This window comes from Aulostomus chinensis, chromosome 7 (assembly GCF_037954235.1).
Source record: "Aulostomus chinensis isolate RoL2024-O1b breed Wild chromosome 7, RoL_Achi_v1.0, whole genome shotgun sequence".
Lineage (NCBI taxonomy): Eukaryota > Metazoa > Chordata > Actinopteri > Syngnathiformes > Aulostomidae > Aulostomus > Aulostomus chinensis.
Genome location: NC_141326.1, coordinates 24,402,457 through 24,425,231, shown reverse-complemented (window position 1 = coordinate 24,425,231; position 22,775 = coordinate 24,402,457). Strand labels below are relative to the sequence as shown.

The 22,775-nt window shown below is 39.8% G+C and overlaps 1 protein-coding gene across 5 annotated transcripts in view; it reads right to left on the bottom strand.

The window, feature by feature from the left end:
* shisal1b (shisa like 1b) overlaps positions 1-22,775 on the bottom strand; it is a 104,083-nt gene that overhangs the window by 34,387 nt on the left and 46,921 nt on the right. For 3 of the 5 annotated variants that reach the window (XM_086209478.1, XM_086209474.1, XM_086209475.1), the window contains exons 3-4: positions 4,531-4,839; positions 2,843-3,118 (exon numbers count right to left, since the gene is read on the bottom strand). The gene's annotated coding sequence lies outside the window, so the exon portion shown is untranslated. The remainder of the gene's footprint in view (positions 1-2,842; positions 3,119-4,530; positions 4,840-22,775) is intronic. The other 2 variants (XM_086209476.1, XM_086209477.1) reach the window with 1 other exon arrangement.

Genomic DNA, 22,775 nt, shown 5'->3' with positions numbered 1-22,775 from the left:
GAGGTCAGCTTGAATTGCTGTGGTCATCTCAATCTTTAATATTTGAGGAGGGTAGAAGTGGTACAGTGGTAATGTAATATTATAAATTGATTACAGCCGAATTTGTGTTTTTCATAAAATAGAAATTTAAAAAAACATGTAAAAAAAAAAAACAACTTTTTTTTTTTTTTTAAATTTTGAAATGTATTTAGATGTGCTGCACATCCAGGAACACTCTCAAGTGAACTGGTATATTCATCTACTTCTACTACTTTAGTATCATCTTCTGCAAAAATGCTGCCCCGTGTGCATATTTTCCTCCTCTTTCAGTATCTACAGCACACAGAGATCTCTTTTGCACTTTCTGTCTTCATTTTCTCTGTAAATTAAGGGGCACATAGCATTTACATGAGTGGGAGGCAATAATACATGTTTACATATGAGTTATTACTGAGTCAAACTAATGTAGTTGGATGTAAGGAGTTAAGAGGTGGTAAAATGGATCTACTCTTTCCTCATGGCTCATACAGATTTAGTGGGACAATAGTGTTTCTTTATTGGCTGATTAGCTTTATTTTTTGTGTGTATTACAAAGTTTTTTTAAGATTTAGAGTGACAAAATATTCCATTTCTGTCGAAAATAATCTGTTTGAGTGATATAAACTGGGGACATGCTTCAAACTTACTGTGACTAAACATCAACCGTTGACAGTCTCAGTTTGTATTCACTCCTGAATAACCTTCCTGTCTGATATGTCAAGATGAATATCCAGATTCGTTGAGCTGTAATGATAGTTGGACAAGAATGCTGCTCTGTATGGTTGAGTGTTTTCAGCCTCATCTGGGCTGTGATAGGAGCCACCAATCGTGAGATGAGTTGTTAATTTCTACTTTACACTTCTGATATTCATATTTGAGGTTCAACCAGCCAAAGCTCTTCCCCTGCCAAGTGATTGTCTGTATCTGGTGCCGGCAGCAACCCTTAAGTTTCATCACCAGCTTGATCATCTGAATTTGAAATGCGCCTTGCTAAAAATGTTCACCTTGAGGGCTTCTGCCAAGCCACCGGTCACAGCATCTCTCCCTGCTCCTCCTCTTCTGGTGTGCTTTTGGGATTGCGGTATCTGTTGTTCCAGGTTTGTGCCCGCATGGATGAAATGTGAATGTGCATACTGTAAGTGCAAATAAGTGTACGCATCAAGTGGCCACTAACGCCCTTTCAATGTCAATGACTCTTCCGAGCAGGGAAAGTCAGTGATGGACTCACAGTAACTGTCCCTGTGAGGCGCAGTGCTGTCGCTGTGGATGTGCCTGAGACAAGGTGACACAGGAAATGGCTCTAAACTCATGACTGATGGCCAGACATGACTGTTCTGACCTCAATTGAGCTCTGTCACTGCCGTGGAGGTGACGACAGAAATTACATGACTAAACATACACTCTCTAACATGCACAAGTCCAGAATATACACAAAGTGAAGCCAGCCGCAACACCATTCTGCTGCTGAATGATGCCTTTTTAAATAAAATTCTTTACTTTAGTGGTTTTCATATAAACACAACCTGCCGCATGTAGACTAACACTTTACTGTCAATGAACTGAATGGACAGTGAGGTGCTGGGTAGTCTAATATTTCTGCTTTTGTGTCAAAACACTTTCAGTACAGAATAATTACATAGTGTACTTCTACCTGGGTTTACAGTGTGAACACAAAATTCTCCGCGCCCTGTCGTCTTCTTTGATACATGTTTAATACAACTATCCTTCCACCACTCTCCCACCCCTCCAGTTAAGCTGTAAAAAACTTTGCCGCTCATCAGCTTGCTTAAACCTGCGTCAGAAGCCTTTGTTGCCAGGAGCCGGAGGCCAACTTCAGTGTCTCTAAGTGCGCGTATCTTAATAACGCTGAAAAATGGCTACAGGAAGGCTTTGTGACAAATCGTGAGGACAATAGGAATTTATTGGTTCCAGTGAGAGTGTTTTGATTGCATTCTGTAACTAAATAAAGCCTGAGCAATGGCAGAGTCTTTACGGAGCTTATTTATTGTGTAAATGACACAACTGTTCATCAATACATTGAAGAAACAGCACAACAATTCACCCAGGAATTATAATATTTGAGAGGCGAATATCCTGTTGTATTAAGAATGAAATATTTTACTTCCTTACTGCAATTTCACTCACAGATTTACCATTTCGCCTACAGGGACATACACAGCCACATACATAATACAAAAACACACTTCCTATGTGCATGTGACCACGGGCTCACAATGTTCCCTGTCATGCCAGCTCAAAACTGCTGCCACTGAACCAGTTTTCAGTGAGATGAGAGCAGGAGTTTCCACAGAGGAGAAAGCTTTTGTGCACAAGAACAAAGGGAATCTCCTTCCTCCTCTGCTCCTCTCTCACCTAAATCCTATCATGTGCCACCATGCATCTCCCACACGCCTGTTTCCAAGTTACCGGCAGCATCGCCTGCCAATCCTGCTTAATTGCCTCCTGCGTAAAGTGATGGGCTGAGGAGCACCGATGCAAGCGAGCTGTCCTCGCCTTTTCCTGCAGCTCACTGAGAGCTTCCTTGCCTCTGACCTGAGAATCACACTACACCTTTGGGAGATTACACAATTATCAGAAGCGAAACTTCAGTGGTCGACCTAGTGACTCTGAATCGGACTTTTAATATGGAAGAAAGAACATGTCCTGAAATCTACCGACCCCTTATGAGTAGATCTTCCGTTAAAGCCTCAATAAACACTTAAGGATGGAATGAACATTTATATGAGATAACAAAGTAAAGTGTAAAAGTAGAGTGATAACAAAAGCCAGTGTTTGTGTTTCGTAAGCAGCTTCCCTCACTGACCTTGCTCCAGCATGGAGAATAAGAAGAGGTCTTCTCGCTCACTCTGGCTCTCAGAATTTACCACCCTGTTGCTCCTTGTTCCCTCTTCCTTTGTTGCGTCCTCTTCACAAATAGATCCCCCTCATTCTCAGGACCAGGGCTGGAATTAACAGCTCATGAGGGAAGCCAGGCGGAAGAGAAAGAAAACACACCGGAGAAGAAAAGAAACACTCTTCTTGCTCCTAAGTCCTCCTTGGCAGTGTATCCCCCATCTGTCAGAGCACAGCGACTGCAAGTCTGTCAGAAAGGGAGAAAGAGAGAGAGAGAGAGAGAGAGAGAGGGAGGGAGGGAGGAAGGGAGGGAGAGAGAGATGAAACAATCCTGAGTAAGTGGGCGAGTGAGAGAGAAAGTGATAGAAGGAGAGAGAGAGAGCGAGAGAGAGCTTGTGTGTAGATGCACTGGAGGGAGATCCTCTATACTGTATGAGCTCCTGTTTATCTCACTGTCTGTCTCCTTTGCAAGCATTCCTTCCGGACAGAAACCACAAGGTCAGTTTCTTTTACAGTAACAACACTTGGTTCTCTCAGGAGGGAAAAGACTTCCTGTTAGTCCGCTGCTCAACTTCCCTCATGATAACCGAAATCCCCTGCTGTTCAAGGCTTTTTTAAAAAAAAAAACTTTTCTCTTCCTCTCGCACATATAGCCTCACTCTCTATTTCTGTCACCAAATTTATTAGCATCTTAGTGAGAAAGAAAAGATCTTATCTACTTTCTGTCAGAACCCAAAGTACTGCTTGTCCAGAAGGTGATCCTACTGACAAACAATGTACTGCACTTTATTTATTTTTGGGGGCGGGGGGTAAACACTGTATAAATACACATAAATCTACATATTTAGCAGATGCTGCAGCATGTATATAGAACATACATGAAAAATTAATTGTATGGAGAGAGAACAGAATGGCTTGTGCACACAAGGAGATAAAAAATAAAGGAGCACGAATGTAGAAACAGGCTTCATTTGATACTGTGATGCGAACATATTCACCCTGTGGAACAAGATGAAATAGTAAAACAATACAATCATTATTACAGTACTACCATCAAAGCTATCTTAGGAGCCTAAAGATATTTAATGTTGAAAGGTTACCAAAATCAATTTGCAGATAGTGAGAAAATTAATTGAGTGCCATTTTTAAAACCAATTACCCATGAAACATATATCGGCAATGCTTTAATTGAATAACAAGACTGACATTTTTGTGAACCAACTCAGGTTTAACAACAGCGTTCTGGTGTAAAGTGGAGGTGTCCTGACATTCCAACGTGACATCGTCATACATGTCTCTGTATGTGGAACACGCTGTGCCTGTGACGCCCTGTCTTTCGTCTCTGCTCTGATGTTACATGACAGCCAGAGAGCCTCAGTGTCCCCTGAGTAGGATACATACTGGGGTCAATATGCACATAAAGCACTGGATCAACCAGGTCACACACACACATCAGTGAAGGTGATTCAGGGGGCAAACTGACATCTTCCTCAGTTATGTTCATACAGTGTCACAATGTCATGAATCACACAGACAGACATGCACGCTACAGGCAAAGTGACACAAGCCCTCAGTCACACCACAGATAAACTGATAGGATCTCACTAGAGTGGTGAGGAGAGGGGGATGAACATATGGCTGTGTCATCTTGATGCTCACCCGCTGAACAGGCGAGAAAGAGTTGCTCCCATGGAGAACTGTGGGTAGTTTTGCCGTCTCAACTTGCGGGTGATGCAGGCAGACACGCAGCCACATGTGGAGGGAAGAGGGAGCTCCGATAAAGGCCAGTTTGTTTCGAAATGAGGATGGGCCGACAGGGATGCCTGGGGACGTTGTATGGGGATTGAACTGTGTGATGTTCATCCAGGAGGAAGGATGCACAGGAGCGATAGAATACATCCTCCTGTGTGAGTGTGTTTCTCTGTGTGCCTCCCTCGTCATTTTCACACCATTTTTTTCTGCTGCTCTCTGTTTGATCAACATTCAGTACAAACACGGACACAAGAAAAGAAAGTCGTTTACACTATGCATGCACAATATTAGGTTTTTATACCAATATTTTTAAAATTAATTTTGGCCAGTGGCTGATATTTACGGATGTTGATATTAACCATGTAAAAAAAGTTCACATGATCTTAAAATTTACAGAGACAAATATCTTTACCACATTGTTGCCTCATTAAAAAAAATATGATGAGCAAAGACAAGATACTTCAGGAAAACTGGGCTGATTGAAACATGCCTTTGCACAGCATGTGATACTAAACCATAAATGTTGAAACAATCATATAATCATAAAGGAAAATTGCATTTTTAACAAGAAGGACACGTGATGAAACTATTTCTGGGAATATTGTTTTTATGTGGAGCAATCACCTTCAGTGCCAGATTGTAAATATGACACATTTTCCTTACAACTTCTAATGAAATATTGAGTGGTTTGAAATGTACTTGGGAAATGAGGTCATGATAAATGAATGCAAAGCAGGGAAGTTGTGTGGCTTGTTCACCGGCAGCACTTCGTCACAAGATAATGTCTCTGATGACTGTACAGCAGACAGAAATAAACTGATGTTTTTTTTTTCCATACTGTAAATAAGTCAGTCAGGTTTTTTTGCAGTAACTGGGGGAAGATGGCAGTTCCACCTCCAGTGGCGTGCCCTCCTCATGGACTGAAGAGTGCACTGAGTTTGTCGCTGGCCGTGCATGAGCTGCAGGAGTGTATTCATGACAAGCCCCTCGCTTCAATTGTTTTCCATGCAGCTGACCTCATTAATTATACAAATGGCTGAGAGCATGGAGGCGTTTATCATCTCTATCATACCTGTGCCTTCTTACAGACGCATTTAAAATGATCCAGCCCAGTTACTTTTTCTGTTCAATGTGCATCCCTCTTCTGTCAGATTGAGAGGACATTTTCTGTCTGTTTTGTGCACCCTCTCCTCCTTTTAGCCAAGCTCCAGGAGATTTCTTTGAATCATTTTAGGAGGTTCCATAAATGTTGAGGATCAGCTTACACGGTCCACCATTAAATCTGCAGGGTATTTGATACAGATGTGACTTTCAATCTTCAAAAAAATGAGATTTTGGCTTAGCTTTGTATTAAATGGTCCAAGCACTCGGAAATGACTTTCTGAAAAGGCTTGACTGTGTTTTTTTTTCTTCTTTCTTTTTTCATAGTCTCCCTCGGATCTCGTGCCCTTCTGCAGCACAGCAGTCCTCCAGAGCTGGGTTGCTTTCCATTGCAAGGAAGTGATGTTTTCAAAATGAATTTAGGATCTTATGCAAAATGTAGCCCAGCTATGAATTAGTGCCCTGCAGCTGATGCTGCATATTCCCATGACAATAAAGTGAATGAATGTAGTTGTCAAGCATTTCTCAGGGGTCCTGCTTAAGCGCAGGAGATAGAGGTCAGAGGAGGCAGAGGGAATTGTTCAAATCCCTGCAAGTAATTACATGTCCTCTGGTCTCTAGATGGATGCTGCTAATGGAAACATGGATGCTGCTGCCTTTTAATGACTCTACCAATCATCAAACCCAACTTTTGGACATGTAGGTGTTGGTTTGTATTTGCTTTGGACAAATTTAGGTCAACACTGAAGATGAGGTTGGTTGTTTACTTCCCAAAATCAGCTTATAGATCGGTATTGTACTTCAAGGGGAGGCTTCAAACGTTGGCCTACTGTTGGAGGCTAATGAGGTTGCTTGAATCTCTACCTCCTTGATTGTGACATGCCGATACTGACACAATTTCTACAAAAACAAATCATTAAACACACCATCTGGGGGCCTGTGTCATGAAGCAAGATCAGTCTGGTACATTCAGATTCAAAACAGAATTTTCAGTCTCACAAAGTGGTCCACTATTCAGCAGGATACATCATCACAGTAGTGTCACTCATGCTGTAGAGCTTACCAGCATGTAAAAGAAATGCCTACTGACCAATCTCTTGAAAAAAGTCACACCACCATTCCTGGAAGATTCTATGGATGTGGATGTTTGGAAACCATATCTACCCCCTCCTGTCTACCTTGATTAATTTAGATGGCTTTAATCAATTGTAAAGCAACTACATTAGTCTATATGCATTTGTACACCAGTTAATCCGATGCTGATAATATCATTAAAGCCTTGTATTGGTTGAACTAAGATTTGCAAGTATCAACCAGTTTGATTGATTCATTAAGAATTAATTATAACAATTTTAGATTTATCCTTCACATAACTTCTACCAAGACGGTTTAACTCTGCCAGGGTTTCAGCTGAAAGAATGACACTAATATTCATTTGCAGGCCATAAAAATACATATCAGCAGCCCATTCATGTAATGGCAGATATACCCTAATTGAGATTATAATCAGATTTACATTAGTCTCATGATGAGGCAGTGATTTTATATATATATATATATATGTGTGTGTGTGTGTGTGTGTGTGTGTGTGTATATACACACACACACACAGTGGGGAGAACAAGTATTTGATACACTGCTGATTTTTCAGGTCTTCCCACTTGCAAAGCTTGTAGAGGTCTGTCATTTTTATCACAGGACTGGACAAAGGTACTCTTCAACTGAAAATCACATTGTATGATTTTTAAATAATTAATTTGCATTTTATTGCATGACATAAGTATTTGGTCACCTATCAACCAGTAAGAATTTCGGCTCTCACAGACCTGTTAGTTCTTCTTTAAGAAGCCCCCCTGTTCTCTACTCATTACCTGTATTAGCTGCACCTGTTTGAACTTGTTACCTGTAGAAAAGACACCTGTCCACACACTCAATCACCAAACTCCAAACTCTCAACAATGGTCAAGACCAGGGAGCTGTGTAAGGACATCAGGGATAAAATTGTAGACCTGCACAAGGCTGGGATGGGCTACAGGAAAACAGGCAAACAGCTTGGTGAGAAGGCAACAACTGTTCGTGCAATTATTAGAAAATGGAAGAAGTTCAAGATGACGGTCAATCTCCCTTGGTCTGGGGCGCCATGCAAGATCTCACCTCGTGAAGTATCAATGATCATGAGGAAGGTGAGGGATGAGCCCAGAACTATACGGCAGGACCTGGTCAATGACCTGAAGAGAGCTGGGACCACAGTCTCAAAGACATCCATGAGTAACACACTACACCACCATGAATTAAAATCCTGCAGTGCACGCAAGGTCACCCTGCTCAAGCCAGCGCATGTCAAGGCCCGTCTGAAGTTTGCCAATGACCATCTGGATGATCCAGAGGAATGGGAGACGGTCATGAGGTCTGATGAGACAAAAATAGAGCTTTTTGGTCTAAACTCCACTCGTTGTGTTTGGAGGAAGAAGGATGAGTACAACCCCAAGAACACCATTCCAACTGTGAAGCATGGAGGTGGAAGCATCATTCTTTGGGGATGCTTTTCTGCAAAGGGGACAGGACGACCGCACTGTATTGAGGGGAGGATGGGTGAGGCCATGTATCGTGAGATCTTGGCCAACAACCTCCTTCCCTCAGTAAGAGCATTGAAGATGGGTCGTGGCTGGGTCTTCCAGCATGACAACGACCCGAAACACACAGCCAGGGCAACTAAGGAGTGGCGCCGTAGGAAGCATTCCAGGGTCCTGGAGTCGTCTAGCAGTCTCCAGACCTGAACACAATAGAAAATCTATGGAGGGAGCTGAAGGTCCGTATTGCCCAGCAACAGCCCCGAAACCTGAAGGCTCTGGAGAAGATCTCTATGGAGGAGTGGGCCAAAATCCCTGCTGCAGTGTGTGCAAACCTGGTCAAGAACTACAGGAAATGTCTGATCTCTGTAATTGCAAACAAAGGTTTCTGTACCAAATATTAAGTTCTGTTTTTCTGACGTATAAAATACTTGTCGTGCAATAAAACACAAATTAATTACTAAAAATCATACAATGTGATATTCTGGATTTTTGTTTTAGATTCCGTCACTTACAGTTGAAGAGTACCTGTGATTAAAAAAAAATAAAAATACAGACATCGGCAAGCTTTGCAAGTGGGAAAACCTGAAAAATCAGCAGTGTATCAAATACTTGTTCTCCCCACTGTACATATATATATATATAAATATACTGTATATGTGTGTGTATAACTGCAGCTACTGTGTTGCTTTTAGCCTGTATGATGGATTTATATTCCTAACATTTATTCATTTGTCATGTTTTATTTGAGAAGGCTTGCAACTCGATTGGAGAGAAACCTGGATTCACTTTACAAGTTTGTTTCCCACCTTGTTGATACTGTTCATTAGCAATTGTGATAGGTTGGGTTTATTAAATAAGCTCACTGGGACCGAGACTTGCCTAGTGTCTGTCATTCCACATGATATTAGACACTCCTGTGTTCAATGCAAGGAAATGCATTTTGACACAGATGGATTAAAAACACCGCCTGAAAAATTCTGTCTGTTTTTTGCCATCTAGTCATGTGGAATATTGGCATGAAAGCACAGCAGAAATATCAACAGCCCCCCTAGCTTTCTTGTAGCTGGTTAGCTTGTTTTTGCTGTAAGTTCAGCAGCAACCGTTTCCCATTTTTTTAAATGTACTTGAGTCCCAAATAAACAGAGGGACTTCATACACCCATTAGAGATCCCAGAGGTTCTCATAGGACTAAACAGATTCCTGTTGACTCATCCATTCATAGCATTGTGTGGAAACAGGGCAGTAAAGTCATCCAGTATATGTTGAACCTGAGTTACGATACAGGCCCCAGCTCTCTGTGGGACAATCCCCTGATATGTGGCTGTGGCTTTGTGTGTACTTTCCCTCATTCACACAAGTATGTCTTCCTTATTGCCTCAAAGGTAGTGCTACTTGTTGCAATTCTGTAAACCCCATCATGGAAGCAGTGGGGTGTCACTTAACATCAGCAATTAGAAGATTCATTCGTAAACTGCTCAGCCATCTGAGAAATATTAGGATAGTATTTCCACTACAAAATAATAAAGAAACCAAGTGAACATACTAATACTTTGCTAAAGAGGCCATTTCTTTTATTGCCATCTTTGGATTCTTGTTATTCTGATCTTAGAGGCAGCATTTCTCGACCAAACATCTGGAGGGGATTACAGGATATTAGAATGCAATATCTATAGAAAAATATAACCTCCCTTTTTGTAGAATCAACCTTGAAATGGGGTTTCCATGTGAAACGTTGTACAGTGGGCGGATTTTAAGAGTTTGTGATGGGAGTCTGGTGTTACATCTCCAAGATGATTGTTCTGTTGTTTTAAAGAAAAAGCAAAACAAGAGAGAGGCTCTCTGACAGGTTTTGAGTCACTCCTCAACTGTGTTTTCTGTGAGTCAGTCCCATGTCCAAATGATGTTGTCCCCGCCTGCATGTGCAGTGACAAATTGGTCCTGGCATCCCGCTGAAATTGCTTTACTCTCTCAGTGTCTGTCTGTCTAAAGTTTTGCAACTATCATTATGTTGCCGACCTGCAGGTCAGCTCTAATGTTACTTTCCCTTTTTATAATCAGAACATTGAGAATTATTACTCAAATTTATAAAGTCAAACATCCAAAATAACCAAAAACACTGTTCATCTTCCATTTGAGTACTGTGTCTGCATTGTTGTTCCAACTTGAACATCAATTATGAAATGAAATACTGCTCGTCAAGGAGAAAAAACTTAATAAATTGACTCTAATGATTAGTTTATAAGTAAACTGAAAAAGAGCTACTGTGATATTGTACAGCATTTGTGTTTTATGTCTTATTGCCAATTGATACCTTTGATATTTGTGATTATTGTTTGATGATTGTTAATGCCAGAAATGTTTAAAAAGTAGTTGCAGTGAGTAAATTATCAACTCTAAATTGCCCACAGTGACTGAAAGAAGAATTGTGTACAAACACTCCAAGAATCCAGAGGTATCCTTGGCCAAATATTCGATGATATGACCCAGATTTGATGATATCACAGTGAATACTGTCAGATCGTACAAGTCACAGATTTCATGTTGGGAGTAAATCAACTCTGGAAATGGGTTAGAGTCCAGAGTTCACATTCCTCCCAGATACTGCAGCTTGATACGCCTCACAATCGGATAGAAACAGGGACCATGTTTGAAGTCCAGATCCCCATTATAGCAAATAATATAGGGTGACAATATAGCAATGATTTCTTCTCAAGATTTTTTTTGGCAGTGGGCCTACTGGTTAAGTGTCACATCACATCATCTGATGTGCTGACAGTTATGGTTTGTATCTATATCTAGCTTGTCAGAGAAAATCTGGGTGTACGCAGGTTCTTTTAGCCTGGGAGAATAAGGTTTTAGATTACAGGCAGCATAGTTCAGAGCCATAGAAAGCGTGCTGCAAATTTTATGTTTACACAAGCTTTTTAGCTTAGGTTGGAAGGCAAACCCCACATGTGGTATAAGGTCAAAAATAAAACAGCATTATGTACTTGGATTCATTGGATGCTATGACAAGTGTGTTCGCGCCGAAGGGTCGGCACACGGCTTCTATTGGGGTTTGAGGTGTTTAATAAGTCATTTTGTAACAAAATTCTTGAATTCTTTTTTTTCTGTGAAAAAGTTATCACATGAAGAGGGCAACAGAAATGCTAGAATACACAGGAAAGCTTCATAAAATATTCACCAGCTGTCAATACTATATGTGCTCTTTTCATCCCTGCCTGTGAGTAAACAACAAAGTCTGAGAGCACCATCACCTATCACAATTCTTCACTCAGTTGGCTCAATGGAGAGAGCAACTGTCAGTCAAATGATATGAAATGGGAGCTCCATATACATTTTGTATGAGGTTTTGCTGAAAAGCTTTCAAAATGAATTTCTATGACTCTCTGCAGTGCTTCTAATAAGAAAACCTAGTTTTAACTCAAACAAAAATAACAAAGCTTCTCTCATGGTCACTGGCTGAGACCTTGTTATTGCTGTCAAGTGCTGGAACTACTTTGTGAATAAAGATGATGGACCATAACAACAATATTCTCTTCAGATTACACTGTTGTTCTAGTGCAAAAGTTTAATAGCTTCTCACCTCAACAATATTCGTGTCTTTTGTGTTGATTGATGCCTTGACTGTCGATTTGTTCCTGGATAATTAGTGAGAATGCAATGTAGGGGTTCACAGTGCTTGGATCAATTCCACTCCCCCCAACCCCCCACCCCCCCCCCACCCCACCCCACCCCCCACCACCCCCCAGCTGCAAAAGATTTTTCAGTCTCTCTTTTCTCTTTTCAGCATCAATAATATAATAAAACAGAGCTTCACTACCAGGCTGTGAAAGTGGTAGCTTTGAGCAGCAAGGGTGTAAAAGGGCTTTTTGGAGTGTGACAGGTTTTAAGGTGGCCATTGATAAAGTCACACAATAACAGAGTGAGAGAAATCAGACCAGCAAAAGGGGGATAGGTGAAAGTCTATCATTTACAATACAGGCTTTGTTATGCACACCTACCATCAAGTTTCTATATTCAATCAAGTTAAAGAAAAAAAAAACACGTAGAAGTAGCATGAATGCTCATTAACAGATTGAAGATTCATTGAGAAAAGCAGAGGTTAGATTTTATGTTTTATTTCCGCCAGCTCAGTCACAGATGATAAACCCTTCATGCTGCATCTTATCATGGATATCATTCAATAAACATTTCATAGCTCTGGTGTCTGTGTCTTGGCAACCTCACTGATGATATGAAAAGTGTACTACACATGAAAAGATTGAGTGCTGCAAAGATCATCCAAAATAACAAGGTGAGATTGTCTCACCTGGAAGCCTGAGTTCTCATGTCCGTGATGCTGAATCATTGCTCTCCTACTTGTCAACATAGCGTGCTCTCAGTGAGGGAAGATTAATCTGACACATGATAAAATGGTGTCCTTTACAAGGATTTGACCACGGGACAGTGAGCGCTTCCAAATCAAACTGGCAGTGGCACCACTGAGGATCTTATGAGGCTTGTTTAAGTCTATCGTTTATTTCCAGAGTTAGATTCTGCCTTCATGGTCTGTTTTTCTGTTGAGAAAATGATCTTCGAGAGTGTAAAGGTTCAAGACATGAACTGACCTACTGATCTAAGCAACCGAATTCAGTTCCAGGAAATCCAATTATGTTTTGCAACTTCTCATCTTCAGTTTCTATTCATCTGCTTAATACCTAAAGGCTTTTCATATGTTCCCTGCAGAATTCACCGTACAGTTAAAAGAATCAACATAAATATTGAACGTCTCTGAATGTCAAAGAAAAGAAATCCCCTCAAGTTTGTTTGCTCAGAGTAAATTTTCTTCATCTTCTCTGCTAAATTAAAAATCACTTTTTTTCTATCACACAATCCTTCAGCAGGATTTTACAGTTTCATGTTGTGGCCTGTCTGAACAGAAACACCTTTCGAGGAAGCTTGATGCTAATTTTCACAGTTTTTAATGACATATAGAAGAACAAATGGTTTTCAAGGCATCAACAATCACTCACAGGGTCCCAATCTTGACAACAGAGACTGTGATGAAGCTGAATAAAAAAACAAAAACAGCACCAGCTTGTTATCTGCAGAGAAAGAAACTAAGAATGAGGTGAACACTGGCCTCCCACTCCCAAATGGTTCCTCTGAATCTACAGCCATAAAGCTTGTCTGGGTCACAGACCTTCATCACGGTCCAAAAAAACACATCAACAATACAGACTGTTGCTCTGCCTAACATGTTATTTTATTATGATGAACACAGCACTTGCAGTTTATGTACTATTAATTCCTTTTTGGATAAAACCGTAAACACCACTAAACCACAATGTAGAAAATTCATAAAGCAATGTAATGAGCAAAACTGGTGTTACCGCCGGCAACGAGGTTATGTTTTCTGTACTGTTCGTCTGTTAACGGGATCAAACAAAAACTATCAGGCTGATTTTGAAAGAACTTTTTGGAGGGGTTGTATCAAAGGCCAAAGAAGAACCCATTAAACTGTGGGTAGATGTGTTTAATGTTGTGGAAAATGTACTATGATACTATCTATCTGTAAACAAAACAAATATTCTGAACTTATGCCACTACATCTTACACTATAAGTGCTCACCAAGTGAAACCATCATATATGTCTACAAATAGTTCCAAAAGTCCATGTAATATGTCCTAAATAGATAACCAGATATATAAAAAGCTGTCCTTATTTGCCATGTCTTGGATCTGCCCTTTGATTTGGATCTGCAATAAAAATGTAATGGGTTCTTTTTGAGGTCAAGACTATCCCTGGCAGAATTTCAGTTACAATCTGTCCATAACTTTTTTTTTCCCATAATCTTGAAAACAGACAGACAAACAGATGAAGCACATAATCTCTAGAGACGACAAATGACATCACATTGAAACTACAAATCATTAAAAAAAAACAACAACACATCTGTTAATACTGATAAACTTATAAAAATCCACAAACCACCTCAAGACCGTTGAAATATCATTTGCTCTGCTGTTCCCGGTCAATGTTGTGTAGCCTTTGTGCACAATTAGGGTTCCTTTGATTCTGTATGAATGTATCCAGTCCAATGACACAAATATTAACGTTCGTCGAGGCTTTAAAAGATGTTCTTCATGAGGCCTTCTATGGGAAAGGCTCACAAAGACTTCAACACACCAAAGACCTATTTTTGTTATGTTTACATCTGAGGCTTTTACTCGCATACTCATCCAGAGGGGCTTCAAATGAATTGCTAAGCAATAGCACAGGGACAAAAACTACACAATGTGCAGTTGCTGTAGGGACAAAATCTTGCAAATGTCCACTGTAACTATACATTGCTACAACCCTGCACTTCCTTTTATGGGACAGATTGATGGATAGCCAACCTAAACAAGCTAAATTCTTTGCCTCTGTGTATCAAGTTACACTTAAATATCTTTCCAGATATTTATATATTTTCTGTCTATTCTCTTAATTTTTAAATTAATGACTTACTGTTGCTGTAACTGAACAAAAAGAACAAATAACCTCCCATTTGGAGACATCTGCATCTAAGTTTACAACCCTCAAATGGTTGTTGAGTTGAGACAGAATGATGATCAGCACTTAAATCATCCTGAGAGCCATTTGAACAGATTGCACATGGTTTTTAACAGCTATTCAAGAGTCTCCTACAACATTTTTGTGACTGCGTGTCTGTATGTGTGCAGTTGCATAAAATTAGGCCACCTGATTTTATGCAACTATTCAAGAGTCTCCTACAACATTTTTGTGACTGTGTCTGTATGTCTGTAACTGCTAACTAACTCAGGTGGCCTGATAAAATCAGGTGGCCTGGTTATGTGATAGCACTTCTGAGCACACTCTTCACTAGCTGACTTCTGATCTCAAGAGTATATGTGATGGCTTTGTAAAATCCTTCTGCCTGCACACAGGTGAAGTTCCACTATGCTCTAGTCCTTCAAAGATCGTTCCGGTCTACTTGTTACAAAGCAAAAATTGGATGAGAAAAATGTTAGCAAATTATAGGAAGGATAGTTTTTAATCTAATATGTCTTGTTCTGTTTTCATTTTTTTTTTTAAATGGCGCGCTGAACTCAAGTGCAAAGCTAATGTCATGCTAATGAACTACAAGCATGACTTCAACATAACAACTAGCTTTGCGGTCATTCTGTTTTTGGTGTCATGATGTTTAATGTTCACCGCCCGTTTGCAACCCACCTTTCAAAACACATCAAAAACTCATACCATTGATCAAAACGTTAAAATATTTTAAGCTGGTATGATCAACAAACCTTAGTTCAGTAATTTAAACAAAGTAATTAATGGAGAGGAAGACACACGTATCTAAACTCACATGCAGGGTTCTGGGTCGGAGGGAATGTGTAATAAGCAATCCGAAATTGAGCTACACACCAGAAAGTCAATCTATTGCCTGTGTAGCTCAATTGCTTAACGGTATTCAAAAACCGATCCACTCTGACACAGGGGAACCGGAAGTTAAACAATGCAAACTTATTCCCAGGTTTAGGACTCATTTCTGCACCACTCTGTTATCAAAGCTTCTTTTAAGATTTCTCCCCAGAGAACCTCATATCCTCAAGCGCACAGGAGGCAATTTGAGCTGGTGGAGGATGAGTGCAACTTCCCAGTCTGGAGCGTGAATGTGTGGTGAGAGAACAAACCGTATGGATAATCAAAATAATTCATAACTATTGATTCACTTGTCCTTTTTTACCCTCCTGATATAATGAATTTCATCGTGGTGTCTGTTTTGTATTACCAAACAGGTGTTTTGATGAAACTTGTGATACCAGTCATAGTTTAAAAATGAGCAAACATAATAGGTACCTTCAGGCTCAGGCCCTAAAAAAAAAAGGGGGGGGTCTGTAATCTGGAGTTTAGATTGTAAGTGAACTGCATTATCGTGATACATTATTCCAACTTCAAAAAGTACAACTTTAAACCATTTCTATGTATTCTAAAAGCAACACTTTTAGTCACACTAACACTAACAATTCAACTTTTTCTACCCTCATATAAACGAACTGAGTGTGTTGATATTCAGTGTGTGTGCCTATGCCTGATTGTCAGCCACAAGCAGCATAATTAGGGTCACACAAAATTTGCTGAGACTCAGTCAAGATCATGTGACCTGACTGTGGATGAATGAAACATAAGCCCATGTAATTATTTTCAAATTAGAATGTGTTAAAAAATATCTACAGATGCACTAGCATGCAAACAAACACTTAAACTGTCCATTTTAGCAAAATTAATAGAAGCTAATGATGTGTTTGGTACTTCTAATGATGCAGCAAACTGTCTCTGATTGGCTGGAGGTTGTCCATTTGAATCTACAGACTTTTTTTTAACTATCATTATAAATCACTGCACGAGGCATATTAAACAGCTGGTTACCGTAGCAACAGTACTTCCACTTCCTGCTACATTAGTAGTTACTGGTGAAACTGGCACTGATACTGGTGGTTACACAGACTTTGACAGAACCTCTCTTCATCTGTGATTGCGTGGCCATGATATAGGGACAGAAAGGCGAAGACTAAAAATGTATAATTCCAAAGTAATGACTCTAAATTCCACTGACAGGCAATGAAAAGAGGCAAAGTTGAGCCAATGTAAACTGAGTGAATGTCCTACGCACATTTCAACCACTGCTGTCAACTGGAAAGTTGCTAAATGCTGTTGAAAGGGCTTAAAAAGGGAGTTCAGGTTTAATTTTGTTGATAGACCTTGGTATTATAAAAGTATGATAATTACAACTAAGAAATTTCTCTGGCGTTTGCCATCAGTGTTTTCTCGGTTATGAAAAGGTTTCTCAGGGTTTCTGTCATGTAAAGTGCAGTCAACTATTATTGTCAGTCAACTGGGAGCTAGAGTTCAAGACTGAGAAAGAAACATCCTTGAGGAAATTTGCTAACCTGTACAAATCCAGAGACAAAACATGGACATTTCTTTATTTGCAGAAGCAGAAGCTGTAGGACAGTCAGCATGTGTTCTGGCTGCTCGTGCCTGGATTACTTTAACATGGTGTCCTTGGGAGTAACATGATGCAGTAAAAAGAAGCAGGCCTGTCTTAATGAAGCACCAATGTTACTCCATCCAGTCCTTAGGTTATGCTTCACATGACAATGATGCTATACTCTTCAATAATGATTCACCATCAGCATTGTAAAGAGTCATGATGATAAGGCTATCAAAGAGGGGATTATATGAATAAATTAATAAATAAATACTGTGTATACACTGAACTTAAGGGGTCCTCAGGGGATCAACTTAAATACAAGCCAATAATCCCTTTAACCCCCAATGAGGAAGACAAGACAGGAGAGAGATTTATTAGCAGTGTAGATCTTATAAAATGCAAAACATGATTTACCAAGAAATATCAGCACACAGACATGATGTCATAAACCATTTGTAAAGTGTCTGGAAAAATCAATCATTTTTTCTCCCCCTTAATTGCTGTAATAATATTCAAATTAATGACATTTATGTGAAGCACTCAAGGGTCGCCAACTTCGCAACTGAATCATCTACGAGGCATCATGAGATCACCTCACAAGGTTAGGAAATCTAAAGGGTGACATTTCACAGTCGTAAGGTACCTGCCAAGTGTCAAGTTTTCTCATATCTCAAGTGAGGTAATAATTGTGTTTTTGTTACACAAGTCCCAAAATCTGGTATATAAAGGCGACTCCTCTGTGACAGTGACATTTTTTTAAAAGTCAAACCAGAGTTTCCGAGCTATTTTCCCATTCACGTGGGAATGGGAGAACTGTGCAGGGTGACACAGGTTTTTTAGGGTTAGCAAAGGTAAGATTAGTTTTGAGCATGTGCGCTCACACACATTCTCTCTCTCTCTCTCTCACTCACTCTCACACACACACACACACACACACACATCGTGCATTGTCTTTCATCTGTCTCACTGTTTGATTCCATCTGTCAATTCTTCAGACTTAATGCACCTCAGCTTCTGAGGTTTTTCTTTCTGTGTGTGTGTGCGCATGCGTGCGTGCGCATGAACGTGGATGTGTAAGACTCGTGAAGGGAAGAAGAGAGACAGTCTCTAAGGACTTGGAAGTAGCAGACAAAGTGATTTGAATTTGATTTGTCATGAATCACACAACGTTAACTCAACATGACAGGAGACAGACGACTACACACAGACTCTGACCAGATGCCTGCAAGGCTACTTACTGTACTGTATGTCGAGTTGTGGTCATGACATACTAAAAAGGCTTTTCAGGTTCATATATCCTTTTGGTTCAACCCTTTCACAATGTAAGGTGTGAAAATTAAACTCATTTACCTTCACACAAAAATGATCAGGACCCTGACATAGCTTTTACTGAAAAGAATTACAACAATTAAATCCTTCAAATGTCAACTACTCCTTCTCCCTTGGTCAAACTGCTCAACAAAAGATGTCTCCTTTTTAACAATAAAGTACAGAGTACAATTAATCAAAATAAAAGAAAAAATCTCATGAAAACTATATTTCTAAATGTGTCTTAGATGGTAATTTTTCAAATGACGGGGAAGACCAAGAGAAAAAATCAGCATTACTGAAACTGGCTCAAAACCTACAAAACATTCTATGTCTATATTCTGTCTTTTCATATCGTAACCATGCCAGCATGGTCAGAGGGATGAACAGATGCACCTGGATGGTGGAAGATAGAAAGAAGCTGATGACAGATGAGTGTTGACAGCATGCAGGTTTTATTTCTGCAAAGACGGGCAGCTGCCTCATGCTTCACAAGCCACCATCATTCAGGTAGAAGTAAACAAAATGAAATGTATTTGATTTAATCAAAGAGAACCTGATCTACTCTTTGCTGCAGTAAACTGTGCACTCTAAACCAGAATATGGACCACAATTGGAATATGATTTGCATGTAAACAAAATCACTGGGAGGGGGGCACAGAGACGTTACCCCTTCCGGATCTCTGGCAGAAAGCTCCTTTCGGATCTGTTAGAAAAGAGGTCAGCTTTAGGTAAACATTGCATTTCAGGTTCAATATAGAAACTTTCACAAAGGCTCTGATGTTTGAACACTGTCTTTCATGCAAAATTCTGAGGGTCTAATAATAAATACAAGTATAGATGTAAAACCACGGGGGGGGGGGTATTAGCTGCACAAAGTCCAAGTCCAAGAGGAAGAGACAATCTGGCAGAAAACAAAGGAAAGACACTGACTTAGACAGGGTGAAACACATTAGCGAGGGGCAAACAATCAGAAAGGCGGGAAGATTGAGAGGACTTGGAGAAACACACTGACAGACTATCAAAATAAACAGGAAACAAAACAAAGATATTCAAACTCTGACATGGAGATGCTGCTAAACTTTTATTATTGTTATTAAAATAAATATTGTTCAGGAAATTTAATTTATGTCTTTTTCTCTACCATTAGTAATGGATGTTATGTCAAACAAATTCACTTGCTGTGTCTATTCAAACAGGACATGCACAACTAAACATCATGAGATATATGCCGATGGCAGCTGGTAATACCTGTTTTTAATGCTTAATGTTTCATGCAGTTGTACATCATTCTTTCGTTTTGGGTTTCAGGATTATTTTGCTACCAATTGGATTTTTTTTTTATTACTGCTCCAAGTTTTTCAGATCCCCACATGAAACTACCCCAGTCGAGGCCTAACAAATGCAGAAATTGCATTGTTTCTCTCTGTTAGACTATATTCAGATCAGTTCTCATTATTTAAGGAGAACATCAACCAGACTGTTACTTCACATACACAATACACAGAAGTGTTGCCTATTAGGTCTGTTACAGTGGGCGATATTACTGCTGCCATATGGTTTACAAGCCCACATCAGTGTAATTTTCTCTGCACCATCCCTACTGCCATTAAAGCATTTTCTGATAATTACAGTGCAAATCAATCTTGATTTGCAAGACGTGTATTTCATTTTTTATGGAACCCTCAGTGTTTAAACTGAAAGGACAGCGGAAACTCCTCCTCACCAGGTCCGGAGCCATTAGGAGTGTGACTATTCACAAAGAAATCTAGATGATTCAAGCTTAAAGTGTAACTAACCCAACAAACCTGTTAAGAAACCCTTAAGGGTGAAACTCAGCAGTAGAGAAAGTAAAATGACATCATAGACAACAAAACATTTCACAAAATACAACACTTATAAAACCGATGGGTTGGCACAGTAGCTGTAAAATGTTTGAGCAAAACATGCTCAACAACGGCTGAGAAATAGCCACAATTATCACTGAAAGCACAAACATCTATTGAACAATTTCCTTCTCCTGAAACATAAAACAAATGTATTCCCAGCCTAACAGTTGGAGATGCCTATTTTCTTTTTTTTTTAGAAAATGGTCCTGAGGTGCCTAATCTGCCCTCAAGTCTGCCATTTAACATTTAAAAATCATGCTCTTCATAATTCTGTTAAATATTTGTCTCCCACTGTTTTGTCATTGTCTTTGCACTGTAATATAGAAATTTTTTTTTTATTATTATTTTTTTTTACAAAACCTCAGTGAGCTTACATCAATACAAATAAAAAATCTCGGTTAAATACATTTGCTTCATACAATTTACAAGAGAGGAACAAATAATGCAGTTCATCAGTCTCTACTGTTCCTTGTGTGCTTGGAGCTTGATTATTACACAACAAACCACAAACAGAATGCAATTAGCCATATTGGAGTGGACAGTCTCTTTGATGTTAATGAAAAGAAATGTTTGAAGAAGAAGGGGAGACGCTCACCAGCAAAGCCTGGTTGCCATGGCAGGGCTGACGCAAAAGCAGGACCATTCACACATACACACTTGTTGGCTATTTTAAGCTCTACAAGACTGTAATTTGAGCTTCCATTTCTGACCAATGTAACTCAGGGTGTAGGCAGGAAGAAAGAAAGAGGGTTCAGAGACTGACAGGGGTGAAGGCTGGAGTGTGACTAGCAGGTGTGTGTAATGTGGGAACACGGCCAAAAGTTCCAGCAGGCAGGGTCAGGGGAGCCACTTGTTATCTAGTCCACCTCTGCCCCTCTAACACTCTTTCATCTGCTCACAAAGAGAGAGCCTTCATGCAAACCATCCGCACATGTAACTTTAACTGTTCTCCCCTTCCATGTACTGATTCTTGAAAATCACAAAAACTGTTCACAGCTTTAGTTGTTATTAAAGTGCCTAACATGTTAGTGAAATTACAAAGGCCCCTTATGCCTGCACATGACAAGAACATGAGTCATCTAAGTGTACTATGCTGTGTTCATATGTTGGGCCCGGACTGATAGAAGAGTAGCAGCACTGGACAAACGCCACCTTGGATTCCTTGTGAGATGAGTGGGTGGAAGTCAGATCTATTCTAGGACCTGGACGGGTTTGGTTTTCAGACATCAATTAGTCTGGAAATAGCAGTAAGTCGGGGAGATTATTACCAGGATGAATCAGAGCGGAGGAAGACACCTGCGCCAGGCTTGTTATAATGGAAGATCTCAGGCAGCTGTCACGCACATCTGGGTAAAGTCACAGAAACTTACATATGATTTGATGTGAAAGCCTGAGCAGAAGAGTGGGCATCTTTAATTTTCTTCATCATTATCATTTGGCCTCCTACACTAGCTACTATTAATAATATCATGGAATCTCTATGGGGTAAAAATACCTCATTTTTTCCTTTTTGTGAGCTCAGTGTGACATTTTCAAAACAGGACAAACCCTTATGGGACTGCTTTAAATCAAACCTGATGGCCTGCTATTTTCATGCAGTAATTTGTTTACATGGGAAGCTAGTCTGGGGAACAATGAAGGTGGGGTCTCATAGTAACTGATTTTTTTATCTATTTATTCATTTTTCTATATTGCATCATGTCTTTTTCTCTAAGTGTGACCTATATCATCACCACTGTCAGGTTTTAGCCAGTTCATTTTGAGTGAGAGTCAGTCCTGTTGTCCATTTTCATTTGAAACTTCCTCTTGTGAGCAATCAGAAACTGTTGCAGCAAAGAAGCTGCAAAAATGCATACAAATCAATACAAAACACTTTCTAAAAAACATAAATCACACACAACACACACACACACACACACACACACACACACACACACACACACACACACAGTGCATTGTCTTTCATCTGTCTCACTGTTTGATTCCATCAGTCATTCTTCAGGTGCACATGTCTGATGTGTTTTCACACTTAAGGGTATACGTACCTAACCATAACCCCAATCCAACACTTCACTCTAAAACTGAATAATTTACATGATGGAAACTTGCATTTTGTCCCCATAAGGACAACAAGTCTCCACAATGTATGTTTTTTTTCCAGTTTTTCCCTGATCTTCGTGGTTCCATTCTCTGAAGACACAAGCAAATGATCTGGCAACCAAACAAAGATTCATTTTGTTTGCTAAACTTCTGTTCAACATGCACTTTTACGTCAAAGTAAAGTATTTATGAAAGAT